A 16,948-nucleotide genomic window follows, 5' to 3' on the forward strand; every position below is an offset into this window, starting at 1 on the left:
CTCTTTTGTATTTTCTCAAGAAAAAAATGAAAAACATGTCCACATCAAGACTTACACAAGAGACCTCCTAGAGAACGGACTTGAGGTTATGGGGAGGGGGAAGGGTGAGATGTGACGGGGCGAGAGAGAGTCATGGACATATACACACTAACAAACGTAGTAAGGTAGATAGCTAGTGGGAAGCAGCCGCATGGCACAGGGATATTGGCTCGGTGCTTTGTGACAGCCTGGAGGGGTGGGATAGGGAGGGTGGGAGGGAGGGAGACACAAGAGGGAAGAGATATGGGAACATATGTATATGTATAACTGATTCACTTTGTTAGAAAGCAGAAACTAACACACCATTGTAAAGCAATTATACCCCAATAAAGATGTTAAAAAAAAAAAAAAACTTACACAAGAATATTTATCACAGCCTATTCATAATAGCTGAAAACTGAAAACCACCAAAGTGTCCATCAAAAGGAGAATAAACAAATTATGGTATATATACACAATGGAATATATTCAGCAATAAAAAGAAAAAAACTCTGGAAACACATGGACACAACTCAAAAACGTAATGTTAAGTGAAAGAAGCCCCTCACAGAAGAGCACATGCTGTGATTCTATATTTATGAAAACTGGCAAGTTTAGTCTATGGTGATAGAAGTCAGATATAGGGATGGAAGAGGACACTAAATACAAAGGGACACAAGGGAAATTTCCATGAAGATGGAAATGTTCTCTATCTATATCTTATTTTGAATAGTGACTACTCTGTCAAAACTCACCAAACTAGGGCTTCCCTGGTGGTGCACGCAGTGGTTGAGAGTCCGCCTGCCGACGCAGGGGACACGGGTTTGTGCCCCGGTCCGGGAAGATCTCACATGCCGCGGAGCAGCTGGGCCCGTGAGCCATGGCCGCTAAGCCTGCACGTCCGGAGCCTGTGCTCCGCAACAGGAGAGGCCACAGCAGTGAAAGGCCCGTGTACCGCAAAAACAAAACAAAACAAAACAAAAAACCTCACCAAACTGAACACAAGACCTCTATATTTCATTATATGTTACATATATCTCAATTAAAAAAAACAACAACATGGATATACAATCAGCAAAATCCAGAAAGTGGGAAATTCTACAGGACAAGTGACCAGATCTTTCCACAAGACAAGAAAAAGAAAAGGGGGGAATAGTGACTTATAGGTTAAGAGAGTTTTCAGACACACATCAACCATACACAACATGTGGATGGACCTTGTCTGACTCATGATTTAAACAAACCAATCATTAAAAAAAAAAAAAAAAGGTAATTCCCTGATGGTCAAGTGGTTAAGACTCTGCACTCTCACTGCTGAGGGCCTGGGTTCTATCCCTGGTCTGGGAACTAAGATCCCACAAGCCGCGTGGCCAAAAACAAGAGGAAAAAAAAAAGAAAAACCATTAGGGAAATTTGACCAATGAAGGTATTAAGAAGTTGTTCATTTACTTTGATACTAGTAATGTTGTTTCTCATCCATGTTTTTTTTTGGCTGCGCTGGGTCTTCGTTGCTGCGCATGGGCTTTCTCCAGTTGCCGCGAGCGGGGGCTACTCTTCAGCGCCGTGCGCGGGCTTCTCATTGTGGTGGCTTCTCTTGTTGCAGAGCATGGGCTCTAGGCACGCGGGCTTCAGTAGTTCTGGCGCGTGGGCTCAGTGGTTGTGGCTCACCGGCTCAGTTGCTCCGTGGCATGTGGGATCTTCCCGGACCAGGGAAGAAAACTGGCAAATTTAGTCAAACCTGTGTCCTCTGTGTTGGCAGGTGGATTCTTAACCACTATGCCACCAGGGAAGCCCAGTAATGCTGCTATGCTTTTAAAAAGTCTATATATATTACAGAGCAACATGGATAAATCTCAAAATGTTGGGTAAAACAAGCCAGACACAAAATACGCACTGTATTATTCCAATTTTAAAAGTTCAAACTCAACTAAAACTAAATTATAACGCTAGAAGTCTCCATTGGGAAAGAAAAACAAACTAGTGACTCGGAGAGGCATGAGGAAGCTCCTGAGGTAGTGGCAATTCTAAATCTTGATGAGTGGTAGTTACAAGGGTATTTTCTGTGATCATGCACTGAACTAGAAATTTATGTTTTACATTCTTTTCTGTATGTGCTTTATATTTCACAAACAGTAAGTTTTACTAAAAACTCAGATATACATAACTGAAGGATGTTACAGATGAAATAAATTACTTAAATAAAAGTATCTGTGATTTAAGTTAAAATAATTGAGAGGGAGCGGAGGATACAGATGAAAGAGTTCCATATGTTGATAATCATTGCAGCTGGTGATGGAGCTCATTACACTATTGTTTATTTTGTGTATGTTTAAATTTTTCCATAGTAAGTTTTTTTTTGTTTTTTTTTTTTGCGGTACATGGGCCTCTCACTGTTGTGGCCTCTCCCATTGTGGAGCACAGGCTCCAGAGGCGCAAGCTCAGTGGCCATAGCTCACGGGGCCCAGCCGCTCCGCAGCATGTGGGATCTTCCCGGACCGGGGCACAAACCCGTGTCCCCTGCATTGGCAGGCGGACTCTCAACCACTGCGCCACCAGGGAAGCCCCACAGTAAGTTTTTTTAATGTTCATAACCTTAATTACTGTACTTGTAGGAATGATAAGGATATACTCAGAAACATAAAAAAATACATAAGTTTACTGTATTTTTATTTTTTTATTTTTATTTTTTTTAATTTATTTTTTTTTGCAGTACACGGGCCTCTCACTGTTGTGGCCTCTCCCATTGCGGAGCACAGGCTCTGGAAGTGCAGGCTCAGCGGCCATGGCTCACGGGCCCAGCCGCTCCGCGGCATGTGGGATCTTCCCGGACCAGGGCACGAACCCGTGTCCCCTGCATCGGCAGGCGGACTCCCAACCACTGCGCCACCAGGGAAGACCCTGTATTTTTATTTTTAATGCTCCCCAAAGGTAGATACAACCTAATGTTCGATAACAGAAATGGGCAAATAAACTACAGGAAATCACAGCATACCTTTAGTCACTAAAAACTCTTGTAAGATTTTTTAGTGACTGGAAAATGATTATGATAAATTTAGAAAGCAAGATATAAAATGATATCAAGCATTATCCCAGCTACATAAAAATACTTTTATGCATGGGGAAAAAAAACTGGAAGGAGATATGCTAATGATGGTTAAGTTTAAGATTATGAGTGATTGTCTTGTATTTTTCACAACTAGCATGTGTAACTTTTATCACTAGACAGGGTAAAATCCTTTAAACTTCTTCCTCATTCACTCACCCAAAATATCAATTCTATCAAAGTTCAGGGAAGAAAGCAAAAACACTAATAAATTGTGGAAGAGTCATCAGTATTACATTATTACAGTATTACATGTACATACATACACTGATCAGTATGGGAAAAGGTAAACAAAATTTTACCCATGGGAAAATCCTATTTGAATTTTTCTCCATTCCTTTGTATTATTCCTGTATTTAATTACAATTTCAATAGGAGTCATATTAATCCCATAGTACAACTAACCAATAGACTATTTTTAGGATTTAATAGCATATAAAGAAGCATTATACCCAAAGGAACTTCTCCTTTTCAGAAACCGAATAGAGCCTATTTCACACGTAAGCCAGTGTGCCTAGTTTAAAGTCCTGTGGTAATGAACCTATCAGACACCTGTGAAATGAACAGACAGGTTTTGATTCAAATGGACATGTGTCAGCTTGCCATTCTATTCCCATGAGAGCTTTAGCAGAAGCCAGTGAATTTGATTAATATGGGTGGGCATACATAAGTCATTCCAATGATTATTACCATAGAACAAGATTGAGAAATTTTAGCCAATAGTTTTCGGTTTTCAAATGAGTCTTAAAAACCCACCAATAAAGTCATCAAATTAAGGAGCTGTATCCAGGTGATTAGAAAACTCTCAATCCATAAAAAATGAGAGAGAAGCCTGTTCTCACACAGGAAAGGCGAGAGGCCTAGAGATGTGATGTATTCCCAGATCTAAAACTACCACCACCACCCACTTGACACTTGACCATGGCACTATAAACTCCCATTCTACTTTTACCCAGTGAAAGTAGAGTTCATTGGCTCATGGCTGGTAACTGAGAGTTCCTCACAGTTCCAACCTGACTTAGGATGGCAAAGTATCAACAGGGGCTTTCCCAAATGTGCTGTTAGAATGGCCACATGGATTCCATGAAGGGAGAAACTCAAGAGAAATATAATTTATTTAGAATTATAAAAATTCTTAACAAACAAAGTTTATAGAATTTTAAAAACAGAATCTGGAAGAATTTTATATCATATATGAAGAACTGGTAAAAAAACTTAAAAAGAAGTAACAGGGGCTTCCCTGGTGGCACAGTGGTTGAGAGTCCGCCTGCCGATGCAGGGACCACGGGTTCGTGCCCCAGTCCAGGAAGATCCCACATGCCGTGGAGCGGCTGGGGCCGTGAGCCATGGCCACTGAGCCTGCGCGCCCGGAGCCTGTGCTCCGCAACGGGAGAGGCCACAACAGTGAGAGGCCTGTGTACCGCAAAAAAAAAAAAAAAAAAAAGTAACAAGTAAACGGATGTTTCCAGATGTTTGTGTTTTCCACAAGATAATGTTTGGGACAGTTCCTAATATTTTCATAAATGATATAGCAGACAACATGGAATAATATTCCAAACAGAGGGAAATGAACTGAGAAAGGGCTTAAAAAGCCACATGAATCAGTATACTATTAGCCTTTGATTTGGGCAAGTTTAAAGTAAAAGGCCTAGAGAAAAAATAATTAATCCATGTAGTAATCAATAGTTTCTGGGACTTCCCTGGTGGTCCAATGGGTAAGACTCTGTGCTCCCAGTGCAGGGGGCCCGGGTTTGATCCCTGGTCAGGGAACTAGATCCTGCAGGCATGCCGCAACTAATAGTCTGCATGCCACAACTAAAGATCCTGAGCGTTGCAGCTAAGACCCAGCACAGCCAAAATAAATAAGTAAATAAAAAATTAATTATTTAAAAATACAATGGTTTCTGAACTAGTTTTACCTAATAAAAAGTCATCCAAATCTATGTTGATACCTCATGACATTAGCCCAGAATCTCTAGTAAGGTTCTCATACAGCAGACCCAATAAATAATTGGTGATTTAAATACGCTAATGTAGGGCTTCCCTGGTGGTGCAGTGGTTAAGAAGCCGCCTGCCAATGCAGGGGACATGGGTTTGAGCTCTGGTCTGGGACAATCCCACATGCCGCGGAGCAGCTAAGCCCGTGAGCCACAACTACTGAGCCTGCACTCTAGAGCCCGCAAGCCACAACTACTGAGCCCACGTGCCACAACTACTGAAGCCCACATGCCTAGAGCCCATGCTCTGCAAGAAAGAAAGAAGCCACCGCAAGGAAAAGCCTGCACACTGCAACAAAGATTAGCCCCCGCGTAGCCCCTCCTGCTCGCCGCAACTAGAGAAAGCCCACGTGCAGCAACAAAGACCCAACGCAGAAAAAAAATTTTTAAATAAATAAATTAAATAAATACGCTAATGTAGACATAAAGATCAATATAAATATATCAAAATTACATTCTTGCCTTTGCATAGAACCATGGTATTCTCTCTCAGTGAGTGACACCACCCATCAACTGGGAACACAAGCCAAGAACTCAGGAGTCATCTTCCTCTCCAAGGGCATCTAACAGGATCACCAAGTCCCATCAACTCTGTCCTCAAGTACCTCGACTCAGTCTCTTCTCCATCTCCATTCTTGGTACCAAGGTTTGGTTATCATTTCTTTCTAAAATATTATCGTAAATTCTTATCTGATTTCCTTACCGCTGCAATTCTTCCCTCACTAGTCTATCCACCACAACACCTTTCCAGGGCGATCTTTCTAAAACAGATACCATCAAGTATCCCCATGTTTCTAGTTCCGATAATGTCTCCTCACTACCTATTGCATAAGGCACAAACAACTTAACAGGACTCAGACTCTTCAGATCTCAGATCCTCTCCCATTTGTATGCGCTAGTAACACTGAACTACTGGCAATGCTGTTTTGAGCTTGTAGTGCTGTTTCATATTTCTTTGCCTCTGGACATGCTGGTTCCTCTGCTTGGAATTTCCCCCCTCACCCTCTGGCCTCTTGGACAACCCTTAATGTTACAATATCGAGCTTAGTAAATAGTTTACCTCCTCTTTGAAGACTTTCTTTCCTCAGTCATACCCTCCTTCCTCTTGCCTCTTGTACTTTATACTTCCTAAATTTCATTTATCATAGTACAGCGTAATTATTTGTTTATATGGCTCTTATCAGACTATGAAGACGGGGTAGAGATATTCATTTCTGTATACCCAGCACACGCAATAAACATCAACAGTACACCCAACAATGTTTGCTGAATAAATAAATAAATGAGCAAAAAACCAAAAACAACAAAACTTCTGAACCTATGACAATTCTTATAGTTTTGGTAACCACACTAGGAAATAGTTAATAGGTAGAAAAGACTTGGAGAAAGGCCATTACAGTAATTAAAGAAAAAAAGAAAAAAGAAGCAGCAACTTCCATGTAAGGAAAGATGAAAGAAAACAGGCTTCTTCAATTTAGAAAGTATGAGATGGGTAATAACTAAAGGTACAAGCTACTATGTATAAAATAAATAAGCAACAAGGATATATTGTAAAGCACAGGGAAATATAGCTACTGTTCTGTAATAACTTTATATGGAGTATAATCTATAAAAATAATGAATCACACACACACACACAAAAGGTACAACAGGTAAATGAAGCAAACATGAAACTGTTTACTAAATCCTGAAACTGTTCAAGTAGGTATCTTAAAAGGAGTTCTTGGGCTTCCCTGGTGGCACAGTGGTTAAGAATCCGCCTGCCAACGCACTGGACATGGGTTTGAGCCCTGGTCCGGGAAGATCCCACAGGCCGCAGAGCAACTAAGCCCGTGCACCACAACTGCTGAGCCCGTGTGCCACAACTACTGAAGCCCGCGCGCCTAGATTCCGTGCTCCGCAAGAAGAGACGCCACCACAATGAGAAGCCCACGCACCGCAATGAAGAGTAGCCCCCGCTCACCGCAACTAAAGAAAGCCCGCGCGCAGCAACGAAAACCCAACACAGCCAAAAATAAATAAATAAAAATAAATAAATCTATTAAAAAAAAAAGGAGTTCTTTTTAGGAACTCTATTTCCAAAAGGTTCCCTTTTATTTAACAGAGAGTAAATTTAAACTCAAGGTATTAAGCCAAAACAACAGTGGTGAAAGTGGGCCACATATAAAAGCACTTAGCATAGTGCCAAACACAAAATATGCATCTGAGATATGCCATTATTATGGTTTCCAATAGTAAAGTGTGCAACTCCCTCTATAGGAAGTAAGTGAACATCAACAATAAACCTTTCAGTCCACAACAACAACCCGCTGCAGGTAGCACAGAGGTAAAATCTGTTGCTAAGAGAGCTCCTTGGTATAGGAGGTAAATATAGTTGTCCCTCAGCATCCACATGGGATTTGTTCCAGGAACTCCCCTTAACCCCCACCCCCCACCACAGGATACCAAAATCCACAAATGCTCAAGCCCCTTACATAAAATGGTATGGCATTTGCATATAACCTATGCACATCCTCCCATATGCTTTAAACCATCTCTAGATTACTTATAATACCTAATACAATACTATATAAATGATTGTAAATACAATGTAAGTGCTACGTAAGTAGTTGCCACCGCAGCAAATTCAAGTTTTGCTCTTTGAAACTTTCTGGAATTTTTCCCCTGAATAGTTTCAATCCATGGTTGGTAGAATCCATAGATGCAGGATACAGGAACACAGAGGGCCAACTATATGTGTATCTGCTCCTGTAAAAAAGCAACTTCTCCTTTTTAATACTTCTTATTCTGCCATACCACTCATTCAAGTCTGCCTAATAGAGGCCTGTACTGTATCCTTCCCTTCCTTTAACCACTCATCATGGAGAATTTTCCAGTGATAGAGAGAAAAACATGTATGTATGCTACATGCATATATACAGATATAAATATAAGCACATACACACACTCATACTTTGTGCAAGCAGCAGTCTTCAAATACTTCTGAATCTACTACCTCTGATTCAAAGATACCTTGATATTTAGCTACAACTAGTTTAGAAAAATGTCCTCAAATTCAACTGGTACGAAACACATATAAAGAAAAGTTTTAAAAATAACTTTAAGCTATGAAGTTTAAATTAAGGTCGTTAACTCTATTTTTTTTTTTTAATGCACAGAAAAACCGCTAAAATAATTTCAGTGGTTCTCTTTACCATCTATCAGAATCACCTGGTGGACTTATTGAAACAAGTCCAGGTCCCGCTCCCAGAGTTTCTGATTCAGTAAGTTTGGGGTAGGACCTGGGAATCTGCATTTCTAACAAGTTCCCAGATGACGCGGTCTGGGTCACACTTTGAAAACACCTGGTTTAAACTATTAGAACTGAGAAGGACCTTGTAGGTAAATAAAATAAAGCTGAGATAACTAATACAGGCTTCCTGATTACCAAGCTAAGGTTTTTTTAATTGTTAGGGTTATTATGTTATATATGATGGTCTATGTACTTTCAAGAAAGTACACAACACATTTCTGTTCATTTCAATAGACATACAAGCATACCTCGGAGATATATGAAAGTTATGTTTATACTACACTATAATCTATTAAGTGTGCAAAAGTATTGTCTAAAAACATATATATATACCTTAATTAAAAAATACTTTATTGCTAAAAAATGCTAACCATCATCTGACAATGCAGGGTTGCCACAAACCTTCAATTTGTAAAACCTACAATATTTGCTAAGCGCAATAAAGCTAAGCACAATAAAATGCACTTGAGCACTTGAAAACAACATGGTTCTTGCCTTAAAGAAGTCTACTCTAGTGCTTACCAGAGATGAGGTGTGGGGGGAGTGGAAACTGGAGAATGGTGGTCAAAAGGTACAAACTTACAGTTAGAAGATAAATAAGTGCTAGGGATGTTACAAAAAAAAAAGTACTAGGGATGTAATGTGCAACATGATGTCTACAGCTAACAATGCTGTATGATATGTAGAAAAGTTGTTGGAAGAGAAATTCCTAAGAGTTCTCATCACAAGGAGAAAAAATTTTTTTCCTTTCTTCTCTTTTTTTTTTTTTGCCACACCACACAGCATGTGGGATCTTAGTTCCCTAACCAGGGACTGAACCCGTGCCCCCTGCATTGGAAGCACAGAGGCTGAACCACTGGACCGCCAGGGAAGTCCCCTTCTCTTCTTTTTATTGTATCTGTATGAGAAGATGGATATTAGCTGAACCTATTGCGGTAATCATTTCACAATATATGTAAATCACACCATCATGCTGTACGCCTTAAACTTATACAGTGATGTATGTCAATTATTTCTCAATAAAACTGGAAAAGAGTCTACTCCAGCTGGGTGAAAATAGACTCGTGGTCAAAGAATTACAACACAAAGTGACTAGTCCCAGAGCAAAAATGCATAAGAAGTGTCTTGGGAATGCAACTGAGGAGAACTCAAGAGAAGAGCAACATCTGGGGGTCTTAGAGGACAACTAAGAGCTTACTAAGAGCTTACCCAAGAAGACAGAATGGGGTGGGAGGGAAAGCATTTTAGATATGCACATTCACAGAAAAAAAATCCATCAAGAACCTACTGTGGACCAGGACCTGTACCAAGCACGGGGATGAAATGGTGAGAAAAGGCACTGTAGCAGCCTTTAATGATGCTTATATTCTAAAAGGGAAACAGACAATCAAATAATAACCCAAGCAAAGTGGCAATTTTGAGAAGTGCTACGCATAAGAGGTATTCTATACTATGAGAATAACTGGAAGATCTGACCTAGTCAAAGAAATTCTCCCCGGAGAAAAGGGTCTGAGCTAAGGTATGATGGTACCTTAGCATTCTACACACCGTTCAAACCTTTGTACATAAGAAGAGTGTAGACACTACTACTGTTAAGTGGACATTCTTGTCTCCTTTAAGGTTCAGAGGAGAGACTTTTTTTTTTTTTTTTTTGGTAGTACGCGGGCCTCTCACTGTTGTGGCCTCTCCCGTTGCGGAGCACAGGCTCCGGACGTGGAGGCTCAGCGGCCATGGCTCACGGGCCCAGCCGCTCCACGGCATGTGGTATCCTGCTGGACTGGGGCACGAACCCGTGTCCCCTGCATCGGCAGGCGGACTCTCAACCACTGCGCCACCAGGGAAGCCCCAGAGGAGAGATCTTGGTAGGCTAGTACTCAACTCTGCAAGATAAAAGGATTGTCAGTTAACTTCTTCACAATGCCTAGCACTGTGAATACTCATGCCCATAATCCAGGGAACCCATTTCCCAAGGAACAGGGGAACCAAACTAATTATGAAAGTAGCCTGGTGAGCACGGTATAAGAAATAAGGTAACTGGATGGTCTCAAGAACATGAGCAGTCTGTTCCACCTTTCTCTACTGACCATAACAAGTGGGGCAACCAGACGTGGCAAATTCTTGTTCCTTGGCTCCCTTCTCTTTTGTCTGACCACCACCCTCCTGATAATTATAGCAGTACTGTCAGCACTTAACAAGAGAATGCAGTAAATTAATTTGATTACATTCTACCATGTGCTCATGACGAAGTTAACCAACTCGTAATGTTACAGTCTCAGTGATGTAAATAGTTCTGTGCTATCTGTGTGCCATGCTCTGTCCTCAAGGAGCATATAATCTAGACATAATCAAGCTTTCTATCTTGTATCCAGTTAGATATCACAAGAGATAGCGAGAAAAAACTATGAGTGTTCAGAAAAGAGGTTTCCTTCAACATATAGGATTAAGAAAACAATACTGCAAATGGGTTTTAGAGGATAAACCCTAGGGTAGGGACAGGATATCACAAGTGTGCAGGAAAGCCTGAATACCAGGCTAAGGAGTTCGCGCCTATAGTGGCAAACCTTTAAAGTTAACCAAGCACTAATAAGCTATTTCCAAAATGTAAGTTTTATTTTTACTATTCCACACATGAAAAATGAAAGTTCATCAAGGTTAAATAACTTGCTCAAGTTTACACAGTTTATAAGCTGAAATTCAAAGCCAAGTTTCATGAACCAAGGTCCAGTGTCTGTCCCATGCCACCAGTGACTTTACAGAATGGAAATGTCACAGAGGATAGGAATAACATTATCAGAACCTTAGAAGCACAATATAAGAAATAATGGAGGGACTTCCCTGGTGGCGCAGTGGTTAAGAATCTGCCTGCCAATGCAGGGGACACGGGTTCGAGCCCTGGTCTGGGAAGATCCCACATGCTGTGGGGTAACTAAGTCCATGCGCCACAACTACTGAGCCTGAGCTCTAGAGCCTGCGAGCTGCAAATACTGAGCCTGCGTGCCACAACTACTGAAGCCCGTGTGCCTAGAGCTCATGCTCCGCAACAAGAGAAGCCACCGCAGTGAGAAGCCCACGCACCGCAATGAGAAGCCCGCACACCACAACGAAGAGTAGCCCCCGCTCGCCACAACTAGAGAAAACCCACACGCAGCAATGAAGACCCAACGCAGCCAAAATAAATTAATAAACTTTAAAAAAAAAAGAATTGACACTAAAAAAAAATAATAATAAATAAAAATTAAAAAATCTAAGAAAAGGCTACTACAATAGTCCAGGCTAAGAGTAAGAACTAGAAGTGGCAGTAGGAACTACAAAGAGATGAATATCAGAAATCCAGCAGGGCTTAGCAACTAATTAAATATGGAGAGTAACAGAAGAAGGAGTAATAGTTGATAACGCCATTAACAAAAAAATGCAGTGGTCTCTTCTATCTTAAAACAAAACACAGCAAACAAATAAACATTGAAGAGAACATTCTCTGGATCTTACACTTGTAGCTAACGACTTGCTCCACTTCTCTGTGCACAGCCTAACTTCTCTAAACTTCTCTTCATTCACTGTCTCTGTTTAATCTCACATTTATTTTGAAGAATGTCTTTTGCCCCCAAATGCCACCAAAACTCCTGTTTAAAGTCACCAATAACCTCTATGTTGCCAAATCCAATGGAAATCTCAAGTCTTCAGTATACTCAGCCTGTAAGCAGCATCCACCTCAGCTGACCACTCTCTCCTCTTTGAAACACTATTAGTGTAAAGTGGTGTTTAAGAATATAAACTGGAGGGCTTCCTTCCCTGGTGGCGCAGTGGTTGAGAGTCCGCCTGCCGATGCAGGGGATACGGGTTCGTGCCCTGGTCCAGGAAGATCCCACATGCCATGGAGCGGCTAGGCCCGTGAGCCATGGACGTTGAGCCCGTGCGTCCGGAGCCTGTTGCTCCGCAACGGGAGAGGCCACAACAGTGAGAGGCCCGCGTACCGCGGAAAAAAAAAAAAAGAATATAAACTGGGGACTTCCCTGGTGGCGCAGCGGTTAAGAATCCGCCTGCCAATGCAGGGGACATGGGTTCAAGCCCTGGTCCGGGAAGATCCCACATGCCATAGGGCAACTAAGCCCGTGAGCCACAACTATGAGCCTGCGCTGTAGAGTCCGTGAGTCACAACTACGGAGCCCACGTGCCACAACTACTGAAGCCCGCGTGCCTAGAGCCCGTACTCCACAACAAGAGAAGCCACCGCAATGAGAAGTCCGCACACTGCAACGAAGAGTATTCCCCGCTCGCTGCAACTAGAGAAAGCCCACACACAGCAATGAAGATCCAACGCAGCCAAAAAAAACCCCAAACTAAATAAACAAATTTATAAAAAAAAAAAGAATGCAAACTGGAGCCATACAAACCTGGGTTCGAAAACCAACTTCTCCAGTTACTACCCAGTGGTCTTGAGCAAATTATACAGTCCCTTCTTGTATCATTTTCCTGATCTATAAAATAGAGATAATAAAAGCACCTACTTCATAGAGTTACAAGCATTAAATGAGTAAAAATACACTGATGGTTAGAACAGTGCCTGATAAACACTGTTTATCCTTTTTTTTTTTTTGAAATCTTTTGGCCCCACCACATGGCACGTGGGATCTTAGTTCCCCAACCAGGAATTGAACCCATGCCCCTGCTTGGAAGCGTGAAGTCTTAACCACTGGACCGCCAGGGAAGTCCCCAAGGCACAACTACTCTTTTTTTTTTTTTTTTTTAAAGAATTTATTTATTTATTTATTTTGGCCACACCGGGCCTTAGTTGTGGCATGCAGGATCTTCGTTGCGGCATGCGAACTCTTAGTTGCGGCCTGCATGCGGGATCTAGTGCCCCGAACAGGGATTAAACCCGGGCCCTCTGCATTGGGAGTGAGGAGTCTTACCCACTGGACCACCAGGGAAGTCCCAGCACCACTTCTCCTGATTTTCCTCATATCCCTCTGGTTCCTCCTTCTCACCCCCTTTGTAAGTCACTCCCTGTCTACCCAACTTCAACTACCACACGTATGCCAGTAAGATCCAACTATATGCCAATAAGCCCTTCCTGAAGCCCAGAACCACAGCCAGTTACCTACTCAACAGTTCTACCAGGATGTCTCACAGGCACTTCACACTCAACGTGTCCAAACTTAACTCAAAACTGAACGTAAGCTCTTCCCCTCAATCTCCAAACCTGCTCTTCCTTCAGTGCGCCCTGTATCTCAATAAAAGGACTGCACCACAAACCACTCACATGAGAAAAACGTGGGAGTTATGCTTATATGTAACCCTTAACCTCACCCTCCACACAACCAATGAACCAAAGTCCTTTGATTCCATTTCCTAAATATTCCTGAAGACCTCTATAATTCTACTGCCAGCACTCTCAACCATACTACCATCTTATCTTACCTGAACTGCAGTAGCCTCCTAGTTGTTCTCACCAAATCCATTCTTACCTCTCCCTGATCCCTTCTCTACACTGCAGCTACTGATATTACTCCAAGCATGTTAGACTCCTCCGCTGAACTTTGCACTCCCACTGCCTTCAGAATAAAGCTCTTCCCTTTGAGCCCTGGTCCAGGAAGATCCTACATGCCATGGAGCAACTAAGCCTGTGTGCCACAACTACTGAGCCTGTGCTCTAGAGCCCGTGAGCCACAACCACTGAGCCCACGTGCTGCAACTACTGAAGCCCGTGCACCTAGAGCCCGTGCTCCGCAACAAGAGAAGCCATCGCAGTGAGAAGCCCGCGCATCGCAACAAAGAGTAGCCCCCGTTAGCTGCAACTAGAGAAAGCCCGCGTCCAGCAACAAGGATCCAACGCAATCAAAAATAAATAAATAAATAAATTTAAAAAGAAAAGAATAAAGCCCTACTTGACCTGACCCCTGATTACCTTGTCAGGATTTTAACTGTCTCCACCACTTACTTCCTCTCTCCAGTTACACCGTCCTTTTTGGTTTGGTTTGGTTGGTAGGCTCCTCAAACATGTCAGATTCCTTCCAACCTCGGAGGTTCTGCATATGATAATCACTTCTCCTTTTTGCCTGGTTACCTCTTACTCACCCTTCAGGTCTCAGCTTTAAAGGTTTTCTCAGGAAAAGTGTTCCCTGATGCCTCTTCCCACTCCTGAAGTTTAGATTAGGTCACTCTATTATACACTTTCATTGCCTCCTACATTATCTTTGTAGTCCTTTGCATAACTATAATTAACATTATAAGTATTTATTGTCTGACTTCCCTAACAGACCGTAATCTTGATGACAGAGGGACCATGCCTATCTTGCTCATCACTGTATCTGTATCCCAAGTGCCCTGCATGGTGTCTGACATGTGGTTAAGTGCTTGTAGTATTTTCTCATTCCTACCATAGGGCTTTGCATTAGGTGGTCCCTCAACCTAGAGCTCTGCTGACCCAGATCTGGTCCCCCAAGGCCTTGACCTTCACAAGACTGGCTCCTCATCGCTCAGGTCTCAGTTACAAACACCATCTTCTCAGGGAGCCTTTACCAATGACCCAACTCAAGGAGTGATCCCCACCCTACAAGTATTTTATCCCCCTCTTAATTTCTTCAAAGTATTCAGCACTACCTGAAACCACAGTTATTTGGAAGTTCTAAAAAAGCAAGGCCCATGTTAAGTGCCTGACACAGTGTAAGCACTCAGCAAACATTTAAGTGAATGAATCTCTTGAGTGAGAAAAGATGACTTGGGGAACACCCTAAATTCAACAGCAGAACATTTACAAACTGCGTTCCAACAAAGTTGAAAAAGAGGCAGTATATCTTAGACTGTCTACTATAAATCCTGGCTCTTTCCCTACTTAGCTGAATAACCTGGGACAAGTTATTTAACTGTGCTATGCCTCAGTTTCCAAACTAGAAAATGGAAATCACAGAACCTACCTCAAAGGGCTGCTGAAAATTAAATTAGTTAATATATGTAAAAGGTCAGTACCAAGCACATAATATACACTCAATTAATGTGTGCTATTATTCATCAGACTGGACTCTTTTCTCCCTTTGTTTCAAATATACAAGGTGGCTTTTCCTTTATCTTTTTTTTGAAAGAAATTTGTTTTATTTATATTTATTTTTGGCTGCATTGGGTCTTCATTGCTGCATGGGCTTTTCTCTAGTTGCGGAGAGCAGGGGCTACTCTTCATTGTGGTATGCGGGCTTCTCATTGCCGTGGTTTCTCTTGTTGCGGAGCATGGGCTCTAGGCACACGGGTTCAGTAGTTGTGGCTTGCAGGCTCTAGAGCACAGGCTCAGTAGTTGTGGTGCACAGGCTTAGTTGTTCTGCAGCACGTGGGATCTTCCTGGACCAGGGTTCAAACCTGTGTCCCCTGCATTGGCAGGCAGATTCTTAACCACTGCGCCTTGAGGGAAGCCCTTCCTTTATCTTACCCACCCAGAAAGGGTCCCTTTTTTTTGTTTGTTTGCACACTGCCCATCTCCAAGAGCATCTTTCACATAGAATAAGAAATGTGAATGGGTCCCTCAGGAATTGTGCAACATGGTAGCACCATCCCCATGTCCTAGCAACCCCTGCAATTGTGATGATCAAAAGAATAAGATGATCAAAAGACAATAAACACAGAGGTACATTGGAAATGATTAAAGTCCTACAATACAATCACCGTATTTATGAATATACATTCTCTTGAAGTTACTGTCAGAAACAAGAAAGGGTTGGCTAGATTACTGCCCTGACACAAAAGACCTCGTAACTTCTGTGATCCAGGGATATAAAGAGATAAATTAAGGTTGGGGCTACCTTAAATTCACACTGAGGGCCACAACCAGCTCATGAGGTTGTTTCTCAGGAATGGCCATGGGTTTATTCAGCCACATGGTAATCAAAAGTATTTCAAAATTTGTTCACATCAACACCCACAGCTTTTAGCTCATTTTTTGCTATCCTTCAAAGAGAATACCAAAAGATGATTTATTGTTATAACTTAACTATTCATCTCAAGACAGTGAGTACTTACTTTGGTTGCCCAAATCAAGGGATCTTAGAATAAGTTTAAAGGAATAATAAAGAAATCTGCAACTAGGTTGAGGATTTGCCATGACCATGAAGTTACTTTTGCAAAAATTCAACAACAAAAAAACCACTTCATGCTTATTTGGGCAAAGCCCTGAGAAAAACAATCTGAGATGCTTTCAAGATGTTTTGTGTTGGACTTAAAACTCTAAGATTAACAGCAGATAATCAGGATGGAAACCTAGAACCCATCTACTGGATAGCTCTCTTTAAATCAGTTTTCAATCTCACCCAATTAACACTGGATAATTCTTTGTTATGGGCAATTTGTTTTGGTTTTTGTTTTGGGGGTATAGTTGCTTTACAATGTTGTGTTAGTTCCTGCTGTACAACGAAGTGAATCAGCTATATGTATACATATATCCCCTCCCTCTTGGACCTCCCTCCCACCACCACCCCATCCCACCCATCTAGGTCACCACAGAGCACCGAGCTGAGCTCCCCGCACTATACGGCAGGTTCTGTTGTAGGGAATGTT

The 16,948-nt window shown here is 41.9% G+C and overlaps 1 protein-coding gene across 6 annotated transcripts in view; it reads right to left on the reverse strand.

Annotated features, from left to right (window-relative positions):
• The window catches only part of KDM2A (lysine demethylase 2A), a 106,561-nt gene that overhangs the window by 78,894 nt on the left and 10,719 nt on the right, over positions 1 to 16,948 (reverse strand). The window contains exon 2 of one of the 6 annotated variants that reach the window (XM_060158453.1): positions 12,802 to 12,885. The exons of 4 other annotated variants lie outside the window; for them this stretch is intronic. The gene's annotated coding sequence lies outside the window, so the exon portion shown is untranslated. Of the gene's footprint in view, positions 1 to 9,958; positions 10,060 to 12,801; positions 12,886 to 16,948 lie in introns of those variants that run through there. One more of the 6 variants, XM_060158452.1, reaches the window with a different exon arrangement.

Source organism: Lagenorhynchus albirostris, chromosome 9, assembly GCF_949774975.1.
Source record: "Lagenorhynchus albirostris chromosome 9, mLagAlb1.1, whole genome shotgun sequence".
NCBI lineage: Eukaryota > Metazoa > Chordata > Mammalia > Artiodactyla > Delphinidae > Lagenorhynchus > Lagenorhynchus albirostris.